The 14698-nt window shown below is 50.2% G+C and overlaps 1 protein-coding gene across 5 annotated transcripts in view; it reads left to right on the top strand.

Moving 5' to 3' along the window:
• Positions 1-14698, top strand: part of TTC13 (tetratricopeptide repeat domain 13) — a 1871796-nt gene that overhangs the window by 869751 nt on the left and 987347 nt on the right. The window lies entirely within an intron of this gene.

Here is a 14698-nt window from a genome sequence, read left to right as displayed (position 1 = left end):
ACTGGTACCTGAGGTGGTTAAGGGACCTCAATTACAGGAGTGTTAGTACAAACTGATTTTCATGTAGCACAGCATGCCGGTCTGTCTCCACAACATAAACCCTGAGTCATTGAAGGCGTGTTGGAGGGGATGCTGTGGGGGATGGCTCCTGGTCTCACATGTGGTGGAGATGCCCTAAAATTGAACCATTTTGAAGTGAAGTACGGGAGGCACAAGTGGTAATTGTCAGGGAGGGTGCCCCCAGAGGAAGTGATTCCCTGGGTGCACGGTGGAACACTGGGCGAAGAATGCATGGGTTAGAGGAAGGCCAGAACAGAGCGCACTCTGGCGGCAATGCTCCTTGTAGTGCAGAGTTGGAAAGGGGCAGATATCCCCACATTGCAAGACTGGCTATGGAAAATCTGGGGATTTGAGGGACCCTTGATCGCCTCCTCTACCTCTTCCCTCGTGAGTTCATCTTCTAATTGAACTCTGTGATGGAGACCCTGCATATGTCAGTAACTACCCCCTCCCCCCAAGTATCTTTTTACCTCTATCTGACTAGGGTTGTCCGAGTTATATAGGGAGCCATCAAATTTTTCAATGGACTTAATAATCTTTTAAGTCTGTTGTAGTTGTCCCATCCAGCTGTTTCAGGGCCGTAATGGTACGGTTCGCCTCTGCCTTTCGAAGCTGTCTAGCCAGGAGTCTATGCGCCCTATTTGCCTGTATGTAATATCACTGCTTGGTGCATAATAATGCTTTCTGCCTTTGCAAGATCTGGTTAATTCTAATTGCGCTCGGAGATCTTTTACTTTTCTTTTTATAGTTAGCCTTGCTCTTGTTCCCCGCCACTGTTTTTGTGGCCACCCCTATCTGGGCCTCTAAGTCCTGGTGTAAGGCCTCCCACACTATTTTGTTTCTGGGACTGTATAGTTATCTCTCTCTGAATCACCACTTTAAATGCCTCCCAGATCCCTTCCTGCGAGGTTTCCCCACTCTTTCTGCTCAAAGTACTCCTCTAGCCTGTCTCTTAATTTAGCCACTATTACCTCATCTGTTGGAATCTTTTCGGAATGGCCAGGTGTTAGGCAGAAACCTGTGCAGTTCCCTCTGGGACCACTGCAAAAGATTTAAGACTACAGGTGTTTGGCAGTAAACCCACTTGGTAGAAGTCTGTACCACACAGATTCACTTGGTAGCTGTGGCTGAGCAGTCAGACGTCCCTCAAGAAGAGTTAGGTAGTATACAGAGTATTCACAATAGGTAAAAGAGCACAGAAGAACAAGTAAACAGTGACCAGAGCTTGGTGTAAAAGAGATATAATTATTTATTTAAAACCACATCTAGTAAGACACACAGGCACTAATGTTAAGCAGTTCAAAAACACGGTCACTAAAAGATATACACTCCCTTAAAAGAATATTAGACAATTCTTAAGTAAAGCCCCACTTATTTCCAGACAGCGGTGAGCGCTTAACGCAGATGGCACTCTAATAATTCGTTTTAAAAAGGGAGAGAAAAGCAGGGTATAAATTGAAACAGATCCCAACACTTTCACAAGAACACAACAAGAGAGGAAGGCAAAGTAAAACCGTGAAGTTAGAGTTCAGAAGGCCGGATCTACTTTAAGAGGATCAGAACGAAATGTGTCCAAGGTCACACGGTTGAAGTGCACAAAAAGTCTTGAAAAGGTTCAGAAAGACTTGGACCAAACAAAGGGACCAGTTAGATGGTCAAGGCGGCCAGCCCAGTCCAGAAGGATAAGGGATTATTATTACCTTGTAGCAATCTTTAGAAAGGGAGGCCAGGCGGACACAGTACCTTAAAGTGGTGAGAATACTCCAGCGGGGGCAGTTGTTCCTGGCAGCGGATGCAAGTCAGTGCTTCGTCCGGGGGAAGAGAGGATCTCGTCTGGCAGGAAGACTGGAGTCGTTGCACTGCCATGGAAGAAACCAGCCACGGAGTTCTCAGGTAAAAGGAGCGGTCCTTTTATTCGCGGTCCAGTGGTAAGTGGCTATCCGGTTGCCGGGGTGCTTGGCACGGGCAATTCGACCAAAAGACGTCCTGGGGTGCGAGGAAAAGAAGGTAAACTGGTTGTGCCCACCAGTCAGGGGAAGAAGCCTCTCCAGCCGGGAGATCTTCTCTGTCGTCGGGAAGTGGTGAGTCGGTTCCGCAGGGCTCCACCGGTGGTGGTGTCGTGGTAGGTCGGCTCAGCTTCTCCCTCGTCGGATTCTCAGGTCCTGTGGCAACTTCTAAAGTTCCAGTCCCCAAAGCCCTGCTTTTATGCAGCACACCCCCATTCACTCAGCCTAGCTGTCAATCAATCAAACAAACGGCCGGCTCACCACTTGGGCCAATCACACAAGAGTGCGACTTGAGTTACCAAGGTAACTCAGTCCAGGGTGCCTAAACCCCCTCCCACACCCCCTGTGGTACCCAGACAGAGTGGCACCACTTTTGGAGGCTTCTGTGGAGAAGCCCGCCAAAAAGTGGAACAAAGGGCTCGACTTGGGTTGGAGTCACAGAAGAGAACACAAACGCCATTTTAGAATCGAGTCCTGGCAAAAAATACCAACCGGCGAATTAATATTAAATAAATAAACCGGCGGTATGTTCGAGGCTATGAGAATTAAATAATTAAAGTTGGTAGTCTCGAACAATGGGAAAATCCCATAGGGATATATTTGCGTTCGAATATAGAAAGTAGTATCCACTGCCACCAGCCAAAACTCAATCAGGGGGGACCGAGACATGCCCCCTCGACTAACAGACCCCGGGGCAATCGAATTGCCCCGACCAGTATGTCCACAATATGATGGTTTGTACCGGTTTCTGTTAAAAATGTGAGACTAGTAAAGCCAATGGTGACTTTACATGCCCTGGGAGACAGTAGTCAGTCCCAGGGTATGGAGTCTATGGTGGGGTGTCACTATGACACCCCTGTGTCACTGCACGGAGGGTGCTGTGTAACACACATCGTAAAAACACATGAGACCCTATGGAGTAAAGGACTCCAGAGCCCATAAAACACATAACCAGTCAAAGGAACACCATGAATGTATTTATTTTATTTTTACATTTATAAAGCGCTCACACAGCCCGCAGGCATCGAGGCGCTGTTACAGGAATTGTTTGTTTTTCTTAGTTGCGTGATTGTGTTTTTTTTTTTTTTTGTCTTAGTTACCTATTTATAATGCGCTTAAACACCCAGAGGTTTCTAAGCGCGGACCCAGGGGTCGAACCTGTTGTTGCTTCATGTCGTCTTGCTTCCAAGATGCGCACGCTGCCGCTGAGCTATCCTCCCGGGATAAATCATGTCCAAGAGTGGGAGAAAGAGTCTCACTCTGGGCAGGAGAAAAAAACAAACTCCAGAAATCCAGCAAAGCTGCTGGGGGATTCACTAGGTTAGGAAATTCAGCCTAAAGAGAGAATTCTCCCTAACACCAGGCCCACATGCCCCTACGGGGTTCCCACCAACATATTGCTGGCATTAGCGGTGCATGATCGGACAGCAAGATTGTGCCCAGATCAATGTCCACTATTTAAAAGAGAGACGCTGAAACGCAGGCATCGTCGATCCTAGAGAATATCTGATATACCTGGGAGAAGCACATAAATCTGCACTCCTCGCCTTTCACCTCACGCCACACATCTTTGAGAGCTAAGTTAGCGAAGGTTTCATGTAGGTGTCTGGGAGGGGGCTTGCTCCCCTGCTCACTCTTTGCGCCAGGTTGAAATCCCTTGTTAAGATCATCTCCCCCTACACAAATCTTTCTAATTTTAGCATTGTCTCCTGGAGGAATTCGACCCGGTTGGCGTTGGGCGCATATATCGTCCCCCAGGTAATTTGTTTGTTCCACCTGTACCCGTACAAATAAGTATATCCCCCCCTTGTTCTCCAATGTGTCTAAGACTTGTGCTTGAAGGCTGCTTTTAAGGCCTATTAGCACCCCTGCAGTTCTCCCCTGGGCGTTTGCTTGGTGTATGGCCGTGAACTGGTGAAATCTGGGCAGTGCCCTATCAGTTTTCTTTATATGGGTCTCCTGGAGCATGATTGTCTGCTTGATAGCGGATGACCATCCCTTCTACCTTTTTACGCTTAGCGGGTGAGTTTAGACCCCTTACGTTGCACAAAGTGACTCTAAGTGACATTATTCACATAGGGGACGGAACCTTACCTAGGGTCAATGCTAGACTGGCCCCACTACTAGAACATATTCTGTTGGTCTGGTTTTCCCCCTCCCCTTTTCCCCCTACGCCTTTGAACTCCCCCCCCCCCCCTTCCTCCCCAATGTTCAACCCCGTACTCCCCCACCACCCTCTCTCCCAACTCCCTCTTTCTCCCCCTTTCCCTTCTCCCGGTCAGGGCCTGGGTTCCCAAGAACTACCCCAGATAATATGGTCATCACCTAATCTCCCCCCGACCCCATCCGGGGCATGTTTGACCTTCGCCTTCTCGTGCCCCTTCTTTTGGCCCCCCCTCTTAGTGTCTCCATGATTCATTCTCTTTAGTTTGCAGCCCTCTCAAGGTCGTGTCTCGCCCCCCTCTTCTGCCTCTGCTTTCAGACAATTTGCATAGTCTGTTGGCTTCGTTGTGAAGATTGGGTTTAGGTCTCTGTGGTCGTTGTGCACCTTCATCCTCCACGTTCATTATTGCAAGGCCCTCTTCGTAAGTGGTATCTTTTTGTTGTCCACCCTCCCAGAGGAAGAGCTATGTTTTTTGCTGTTAGGATTTTTGTGAGCGGGTGCATTGCCTTTCTCTTCTGCAGGGTCGTGAACGCCAGGTCCTGGTATAGATGTATCTGTGAGCCGTTGATCGTGATGTCCTTCTGAGCCCTGGCCGCTCGTAGAATGCCCTCTTTCATCCCGTAAAATGCCAAGGCCACCAGGACATCTCGCGGCCTCGCTCCGGGCTCTCTCCTCCAGGGCCCACACAATGTATTCGATCAATCCTTACTTCCGCCCGAAGCATTGCTGCATGGTGCTCCTCAGGTCCGCATCTGGGATCTCTTCGTTCAAGCCCTTTACCCGAATGTTCGACCTGCGGGTCCGGTTGGCCAGATCCTCTGCCTGTATCTCCAAGTTGTGGGTGGCCCTAGCTACTTGTTCCAAGAGTTCTGATCCTTTTATCCTCTTCTGCCACTTCCGATAGCCCCTTATCAGTGACATCTACTCTATTCCCTAGGTCGATGACCTCTTTCTTGACGTCCTGTAGCGAGCTACGCAGCTCTTCCTTCATCTTCGGCATTTGGTCCTGGAATTAGCCTCTGAGGCATTCTTGAAGGTCATCTTTATTGAGCGCCATGGTTTGCATGGTATCCCCTTCTGCCCCTCCACTAGATTGTTTCCCGATAGCTGCGACTTGGGCCTCTCCCTGCTGCTGCTTCCAACAGAGTTCCAGTTGGCTCCCTTGCTTCTTGTTTTGTCCCTTGGCTCGAGACAAGACTCTTTCTTCCTTTGGTTTGGATCCCTCTCCAAGGGTAGGTGCCTTAATGTGTCTGTCCTCTGCATTTAGATCCGCCTAGTTGGTGCTACTGTCACGACTCACTTCCTGAAACCCCCCCGGCAGGCCCATGGGCCAGGAGGGTCTTGACTCGGGCCCCAACAAGCTTAGGGATCCTTTGGCTTGGCCCTCTTGGGGACAGTCCTGGCGCCTTTGGCGCCAGGCTCATACTTAATGAAGACTTGTGCTTGGGAACTACTATATTTCAATGCCAGTCAACATGGAGGCATCCACATAGCTTTGCTCCTTGGAACCAAGCTATGCAGTATAGTGTTTATGGGTGTGGTAGCCTAGGGACTATTTTACCTGGACTACTTTCTTGATGCTATTTAAACTACACCCGACTTGGAGAACACGCTTTGCGTTACTTTGCAATCCTACAATGTGACGCTCATCGTGTTCAGCAGCATCTGCGAACCTCGGAAGAACAGCACCTGAAAAACAAAAGGGACATCGTTATTAGCAGCATCTTACCTGTGATTCCACCGCTAGCTGCCCTCTGCTCCTGCAAACAGCATCCAAGGAACAGCGAGCCTCCCAGACCGTCGTATCTGCAAAAGGAGAGAAACAAGACATTAGACATTTACAATTGTGCCGGCAGCTTACCTCTCAAGTCGCCCATCGACCAGCACCGCATTGGGACGACTTGTTCCGGGTGAGCACCGCAACGGTTTATAGTCATTAAATCGAATACAATAATGTCAAAAGTCAAAAAATCAAAAAAATGTCGAATTTCTCTTTTATTACGTTTTTTATTCGAAATGGGGGGGTTCTCCCCAACCCCCCTTTTTTTTTTTTACATGCGGAACCCAAAAAAATATATAAATTGGATTTTTTTTTCGACATTATTTTTTCGCATTTTTTGTAATTCGACATTCTTTATTCGATTTTATGACTGCACACCAACTGCAACCTACGGGAACAAAAGACAACATGTTAGCAAAGGCAAGGCATCATAGCGCTGCGCATAGCGCCTACTTACCGCATCAAGGCGCTCTCGAAACACCATCACCTGCCGGTGAGTCCAAATTCAGCCAACGTTCCACGACGAACTTCCGCGCACCTAAGGAGAGAGAAAAGACATTATTGAATCCAAGAAAGCTTACAGTATAACAGTAATAAGACCTACCTGAAAGACTCTAAAGGGCAGCATCAGTGAAGTTACTAGATCGCACTTGCCCACAAAGGACAACGCGCCCCTGCTAAGAAGGCAGGACGGAGAGCACGCCAAAATCCATAACAAGGTGAGGAAAGGGCCGGGGAGGGGCTGCGGGCATACAGGGTGTTGGGAGACTGTTACCCCAGTTGCCCAGTCTTGAACATTGCCCACCTGTTTTCCATGCAGAACTTCCCCACCGATTATACCAGAGAGCGGCTGAGAAGGGCACCAGAGTCCCCACAGCTGGGTGGCGTCCCCGTGGATACCAGGTGAGTGTAACAGCTACTCAAGGGATCCCTCCACACCCTGTGAGTCAGTGGAACCTGCACCAGTGTGGCCCTTAGAAAGGCTCTGGTCAGTTTTTGTTATTGGGCGACTGTGGTGCGGGGGGAGGGTATTCCGCAATTTCCACCTGGCTGCCGCTGTACTTAAGGTGCCCCTCTGTCCTGAGGGGAAGAGTCAGCGTAAATTTGCCCTTAGGCTCATTCGGGGGGGGCCTGTTTCCTCCTTCCTCCAGACCCCCTTAGTGCCTCTCCTGTAGCCCCACCAGCACTTTCTGAGACTTCTTTGTGGTGCGAGCGGGGGCTCCACCTGACCCCTTTACTTAAATTCCCTCTCCTTGACTGTGTCCTCTTCTTATCCCCCAGCTCCCTCAGCTGCTCCTCCTCTCCCTGTGCAACCTCTCCTCGTCCGGGTGTCCCTGGGACGGATTCTGGCCACGTTGGTTTTCTTCTGCCGGATGGGAGGTTGATCCGCTCCCCTCACCCGGGGGCCTGCTGGTCTGCCCGTGGCGGGACTCCTCTCCCGTCACCGCTGTGACTGCTGGCTGCGTGGAATCGGGTAGCTCTTTTCTTCAGGGTCCCTCCTCACTCAGCCGCTTACTTGATCGCCCCCCATGAGCTCAAGGACGTTTTGCAGGGCCTCGCTGGAGGGCTCCTAGTGGCCCTCAGGATTCTGCACTGCAGCTGATCGGGAGCCGCGCCTCTGCTCCGCTCCTCAGTCCACCATGTCTCCCGGGGCGCTGCTTGTCCACGCCTGGCGGCTCCTTCAGCCCTGATCTCCACAGGCCCGCGGGGGGGTGGGGCTCAACCTCTATGGACACACCTGGTGGGCCTCACTGGGAAGGAGGGAGGTGGGGCTGGGCCTCTCACACTCGTAGAGTAGACGAGAACTGCTTTGAAAGGACAACACAGCTAGATGAATAACAGGTTATTCTTTTTCACTTGACCCCGTTAGGTTGTTGCAGTATTGGCAACATGCCTTTTGCTTGTGTGGTTCTCTGGATGGGTCTGTAGGTCCACTGATTTACCCTTTGGTGACTCCTCGGCCATGGAGCAGTCTTGCACGTTCTCAACATGGATCCCACAGTTGTTTGTGTTCTTGATTTTTTTTCAGAAGGGGGTTGAGATAGGGAATACCTTTAACTAGAGTGGTTAGCTGTTATAATCTTCAGCAACTTCAGTGTAAGGCTGTGGTGCTTGGATGAGTGGGCAGGGGCTTATTACATGGACATTTTTGGCAGGTTAATTTCAGAGGGTGTTCTACTGCGTGGGCTATTGTGCAGAGTGTGGGTATGGTATCCTGAAACACAATGGGTCGCTATGCTGGCTGGCTGGGTGGATGGATGGGATAGTGCGTGTCACATCACATCACATCACATCTTAAAGGGATAGATGGGTCCCTTGAGAGGCACGTAATTGGTTCATACATTTTGTAGAAGAGTCAAGAATGCTCTAATACGGGGGGCGCTGTTGCGCGCACATAAAATGGCCGCCTGAGACCTGAGCTCCTCTCCGGGGACAAATCCTGACTATGAAATATCCTACTTCGGGGCCACCCACACCACCAACATTAGCTTTGCCGCCTGCCCGCATCCCCAGGTGCCTCTGGGTGAAATCACGAGGAAAATCGTAACCGTTTCAACCCGGGAACAGCCTCACAAGATCCGGTGGGCCGGACTTGCATCATGGACTGGGCGAGAGAACCACGCAACTGCTGCGGGAGACCGATGCTCAGGCCGCCAGCGAGGGTCTTTGCGGGGGCGCAGCTACACTTCCAATACAGCAACACGGGAGTCACGTCGGTCCCCCTAGAGCTGGAAGCGCTGGGAGATGGACTCTTGGCGCTGAGGACCGGGCGCAAACCATTGAGATGCGGCAACGGGGGCTGCCAGCAGTCATGATTGCTGCCCCTCATGTCCCCAGCCCTCCAATATGTCAGGCTGTAGCCAGGCCACAATCGCCTACATGGCCCTCAACGGCCTCGCCATCCCTCCAAAGACCCACTTGGAGTCAGACTTGGCGCTTGTAGCACCAGACTCACTCACTCCCATAGGATAACATTGGGGATTGGACTTGTAGTGCATTGATGGGGACAAGATGGATGCCCCCACATATTTCGGTTCCCAGAACTGCATGCGCAGTCTAGTCTTTTGGGTGTGGTTCAGCCCAGAGAGACCAGGGATACCCAGAGACTATTTAAGCCACGCCCAGGCTGAGAAACCTGCTTTGTGTTTTCTGCACCTGCAGCGTGACACTCACCGTGTTCGGATCGGTCTCCAGTAGGCCTGCATCTTTCTTCTGCGCTCAGCTCCTGCAAGAACAAGAACACCGTCGGGAACGGCCTTACCTTGCGGAACTTCTGCCCATCATTCATCGCTTCTTCTGTTCTGCGGGCATCTTCGGCGGTGTCATTCCCATCCCGGCACGCCGCTTCCTAAGGAAAAGGGAAAAGAACAGAAAAAAGGCATTAGTAAGCATTCAGCAAATCTTCGCTTATTTTTAAAGATTGTACGCGCTTCAAACGCTTACCTGAATCCCAGCCGCTCTGGGGGAAACTCTGTCTCCGGAACTTCTCATCCATCTGCAAGAGGGAAAAGACACTCCAGGTTAGCGTGGAAACCTCTAGAGGCGCTGCATACCGCGTTTACTCACCGCATTTCTTCTTCATAACCGGCATCCACGCTGAAAACGTCGCGGCACCTAAAAGACACAGAAAAAGAACTCCGTTCAATACAAATATGAAAGGGTCGCACCGCGCATCGCCCTCTCACTCACCTTCAGCGCTACTCATCTCAGCAGCATGTCGCCATCCCCGGACGCCGGCCATCATCTAAGGAAGGAAAGCAATGAAGTTAGAGAACTGTTCAAAAGACTCATTATACTTACCTGTCAGACTCTTGCCAGTGAAGTAACTAGGCAGCAAAGAGCCTGCATCAATCAACGCGCCCCTGTGCTGAAAGCAGGATGGAGAGCACACTTTCCAAGAAAACAAGGTGAGCTCTGGATCAAAGGGAAGGGTTGGACCCCGGGGAAGAAGGGGTTCAAGCACACAGAGACAATAGGAAGTTAAACTCTACCAATCCTGTGTTTCAGGCCCAGTATCCAGTCGAGTAGACTCCAGGGAAGGGTTCGAGGTTGTAAGAGGTGAGAACAGGCTGAGTGACGTCCCCATGGATACCAGGTGAGCGTTACACCAACCTGAAGAACCGGAGAGTGGAAACTGACCGCAGCTCCGTCCCACAACACGGGAGGAACAAGTACCAAGCCCCTGCCGTGGTGAATTGCAGGTGAGGCAACCAGCACCCTCACTGGGGTTGGAGGTACGTCCCCAGCGATTCCCGCTCCGACCCGCCAGTATAACCCTCCCTGCAGTGCCGAGGCCGAGCGTGGCGTGACCCGCCTGGTGGAGCCACTACACCACCAGCACTTGCCTCCACTCCCCCACGGCCTACCCGGATCCTGATTTATCCCCCCCCCCCATCCGTGCATTGGTTGGGAACCGCATCGCAGGGGTGTCACCCGACTGAGGAACCCGCACTCGGAACGGGCAGTGACATCCAAGGCGGAACCTCACTGCCCCTGTCCGAGACATCCCTTCTGTCCCGGCCTCCATATACATATATATAAAAGGGGGAAAAGCAGCTGAAATTCAGTGTTCTACTACACAAGAGGAATACAGCCCAATACAATCTATCAACGTGTAATAAGCACACAGTGTTGGAGCCAGAATTCACCCCTAAGCACATATATTCAATCTCCAAGGACCACAGCCCTAATCAACCACTATCTACACAGGGTATACACCACCCGAAATTTGGTGGCTCACACCACCTGGAGCTACAGACTATATTGTGATTACACGTGGGAGATCACCGTTAATCCTGCTAAAATAGTCATACGTGGTCCCCGCCAACCAAGCAAGCCATTAGCAATTGAGTCACCCCTCAACCCCCGAATGGGCAACTGCAATTAAATTGAGGCAGAGACCACCCCGAAGTAGCCACGCACCAGCCCACGACACAGGCTACGCTAGGACTATGTCTATCATCACGGCTAAATGCGGCACTGAAGATAGTACTCCACACCCTCGCTCACAGACAATCCGCATTCTCGTGCATGGTCCAGATTCGGTTAAAAGACCATCCACGTGCATTGTTCGGACCGCTTAGAACACACAGCGCCGTAGGTTGCCCTAAATCCACCATCGGGCGATGCCAAGGGGCACTAGTGCCAAGAAGAAGACAGGTCCGATGGACTCATACACAAGTTCTCAAACCCCGGCCGCACGCCGGGCCCAGTGTCTGCAACACCAATGGATCCCCAGGAGGAGTCCAAATTTGATCATCTCCTTACCATGGTACAGAATGGCTTCTTCGCGGTAAACGTCAAGTTGGATGACATTGTCTCCACCATAGGTTCGTTCAAAGCCCGAGTGGACAAGGTGGGCGAGAATTACAGAAGCGGAAAATAGAAAAGGGACCAACGAAGATTCAATTGGGCAAAACACCCACGATATATCCCTAATGAAAAACAAAATGGTTAAACTGTGCACTAAATGCGACGCTTTGGAGTCCAGATCACGCCGCAACAATATCCTTATAGTGGGACTTTCCGAATCCTTCTGTAAGGGCCCCATGGATCCACATATCGAGTCCTTACTAAGGTCCCTTTTCGGCAAAAACTCCTTTTCAGAACACTTTTTGGTGGAGAGAGCACACCGCACCCTGGCCCCGGCTCCTAAACCAGGTGCCCCACCCCGTACTGTCATTGCCAAACTTCTTAACTATAGGGACAGGGACGCAGCACTCTTCCTGGCAAGGGAGACGGGCCCACTGCGACATGGAAGCGACAATATCCATGTATATATATCCCGACTTGGCTGCAGGAGTGCAGACACAAAGAAGATCATATGATCCGGTAAAGAGACAACTTAGACTGCAGAAGTTCCCATATGCCTTACTCTTTCCTGCAGAACTACGGACACAACACAGGGGCCGTTCACATTTCTTCGAGCATCCGTCAGCGGCAATGAACTACATTGAAACATCCATCCCCCTGCCACCGCATAGGGATGACCCCGACCAGAATGACCAACATCCAAACGATGAAATTACAGGCCCTGATGATTGAAAGACAGCACAGCAATATCCTTTTGTATGTTTAATTTTCAAATGTGGATGGATGGGTGGCACCATCCAAATACAAGTTATGAACCTGGATGAGATGCGCTTGGCCACGGGGACGGTGGCAGCAGCGCGCACTCCCAAGGGATCTTCCACAAGTTAATGGGTAGGGTTCATCATCAGGTTGGGGTTGATGGTGCGGGTGGGGTAAAGGTACATAACAATGTTATGAATATCTGGCGTTGGGGAGAGAGGGATGGGGTACGAGGTGGGGCTCCCCTCGACACCTGTCCGAGTTCAGTTGAGTATGTTAAAGGTTTTAAAACAGAGCATATTATTGCATCGAACACAGCTGAAAGTCATTCTGTTTCATTGTTCAGGGTACAGAACTATACTCAGAGCGGACTATGGCATGGGGTAGCAAAGGAATAACGGTTAACCTCCTGTCTTGGAATGTGCGAGGTCTCAACAACCCAATCAAGGCCCGTAAAACTGCAGCCTATGTCACTAGACATGACCCCCAAATTGTATTGCTCCAGGAAACGCACGCACTTAACCAGGTCTGTACTAGTTTTCCTGCCGAAATGGGGACCATTACGATATTACACCGAGTACTCCACTCAGGCCAGGGGGGGTTCCCACATTAATCCACCCGAAATTGGGATTCCGACCCAGAGTTGTCAAAACTGACCCCCATGGTAGATATGTGCTGGTTTGGGGGGAGGTGGCGGAGCGACAAGTAGTGATCATCAACACCTATGGTCCCAATATAGACAACCCCAAATTTTACAGTACACGGCATGTAAAGCATGACTGATGACCCAGCAGTGATATGGGGGTGGGGGGGGACTTTAATACGATTCTTGATATAGATCTGGACCGATCCTCCACTACCCCCCCGATCCCCCACCAAAGCTGCACTGACCATACAGCAGATAATGCATCAAATGTCCATAGTATATATATATATATGGAGGGAAAACCACCCACAGAAAAGGCGGTTCACTTACTATTCATCGGTACACGACTCTGAGTCACGCATCGACTACTGGCTCATCCGCTCAACCCTCTCTGATATGGTATCAAATTGTGAGATGCACCCCCGCACGCTTTCCAATATCAATGACCCTAAATATACGCAATTCCACACTGCAGACTAAAAGGTGGAGGGATCACTGCGTGTGCGAATCCCTTCACACTGAAATTGAAGAATTTTTCCAACTTAATGAGAGAACAGTGTAAAGCCATGCTACGCTATGGGAAACATTCAAGGTATGGGTCCGGGGGGCCATCATTGCCAAATCCACTGGGCTGTTGAGAGCTGTCAGGAGAGAGTTAGACACAATGGAAGCAAAACTTGAATTATTGGAATTCGAATACAGCATCACACACAGTAAAGAATCCCTCGCAGATATACATACAACACTGAGCGAATTCAACAGATTAGCGAATCGTGAAATCCAGTATATGGCCGCCCCAGCACGCGCCCGACGATATGGGGAAAGCAACAAGGCGGGTAGATTTGTGGCCCAGATGCTCAGAGCTGAAAACCATCTCTGTCCGATCACCAGTGTACAGACACCCGAAGGGACGATGGTGAACGGAGATCAAGACATAAATGACACCTTTGCTGAATTTTATAAAACCCTATATTCCAACCGGGGCACCAAGTCAAAGGATGAGATAGCCAACTACTTACACAAGTTAGATCTCCCAACACTCACCCTGGAAACAAGAATGATACTGCACACTCCAATCACAGTAGATTAAATCACTGAGGCAATCAAAGCGCTAACTTCAGGCAGAGCCCCGGGATCAGACTGGCTGGGACCCGAATTGTACAAGGAATTCCAAGACGAACTAGCCCCTATTCTATTGAAAGTTTGGGAAGAAGCCATGGAGCGGGGAACTCTACCCAAATAAATGCGTGAGGCAGTAATAACTGTGCTTCTTAAACCCTGCAGACCACCGCAAGATATGGGCTCATATAGGCCACTATCACTCATTAATACAGACGCAAAGGTCTTTGCAAAAATCCTCGCAACTAGAATGCTGCCCTACATGCCCATACTAGTACACCCGGACCAAGCCGGATTCATACCAACCAGATCCACAGCCTTGAATCTGCAACGACTCTTCAGAGTCATGGCACAATTAAACCCGAAGGCAAATGCGGCCATTGCGGCGCTGGACGCCGAAAAGGCCTTTGACTCCGTCTCCTGGGTTTACCTGTTTTTGGTTCTTGAGAAGTTAGGTTTTGGCCAATATTTTGTTAAATGCATCCGTTTACTCTATACGAACCCAAGTGCGAGGGTGCTAACCAACAGTATTTTATCACCCTCCTCCTTACTTAATAGAGGCACCAGGCAAGGATGCCCTTTCTCCCCCATTTTATTTGCCCTAACGATAGAACCCATGGCTGAATCTGTACGACAAAACCACGCACACAGAGGACTTAGAATGACCGGAACACCACAAATAATATCCCTTTATGCAGATGATACCCTATTGGGTTTATAGTCAAAAAGTCGAATGAAAAACATCGAATTACAAAAATGTCGGAAAAAAAAGTCAAATATTTTTTTTTTTTTTTTTAATGGGGGGGGGGGGTTCCCCCCTAAACCCCCTGTTTATTTTTACCAGCTAAAGC

Source organism: Ambystoma mexicanum, chromosome 4p (genome assembly GCF_040938575.1).
Source record: "Ambystoma mexicanum isolate Mex_15411 chromosome 4p, UKY_AmexF1_1, whole genome shotgun sequence".
Taxonomy (NCBI): domain Eukaryota; kingdom Metazoa; phylum Chordata; class Amphibia; order Caudata; family Ambystomatidae; genus Ambystoma; species Ambystoma mexicanum.
Note: the sequence above shows the minus strand (reverse complement) of the source record. Positions and strands in the feature narration are given on the sequence as shown.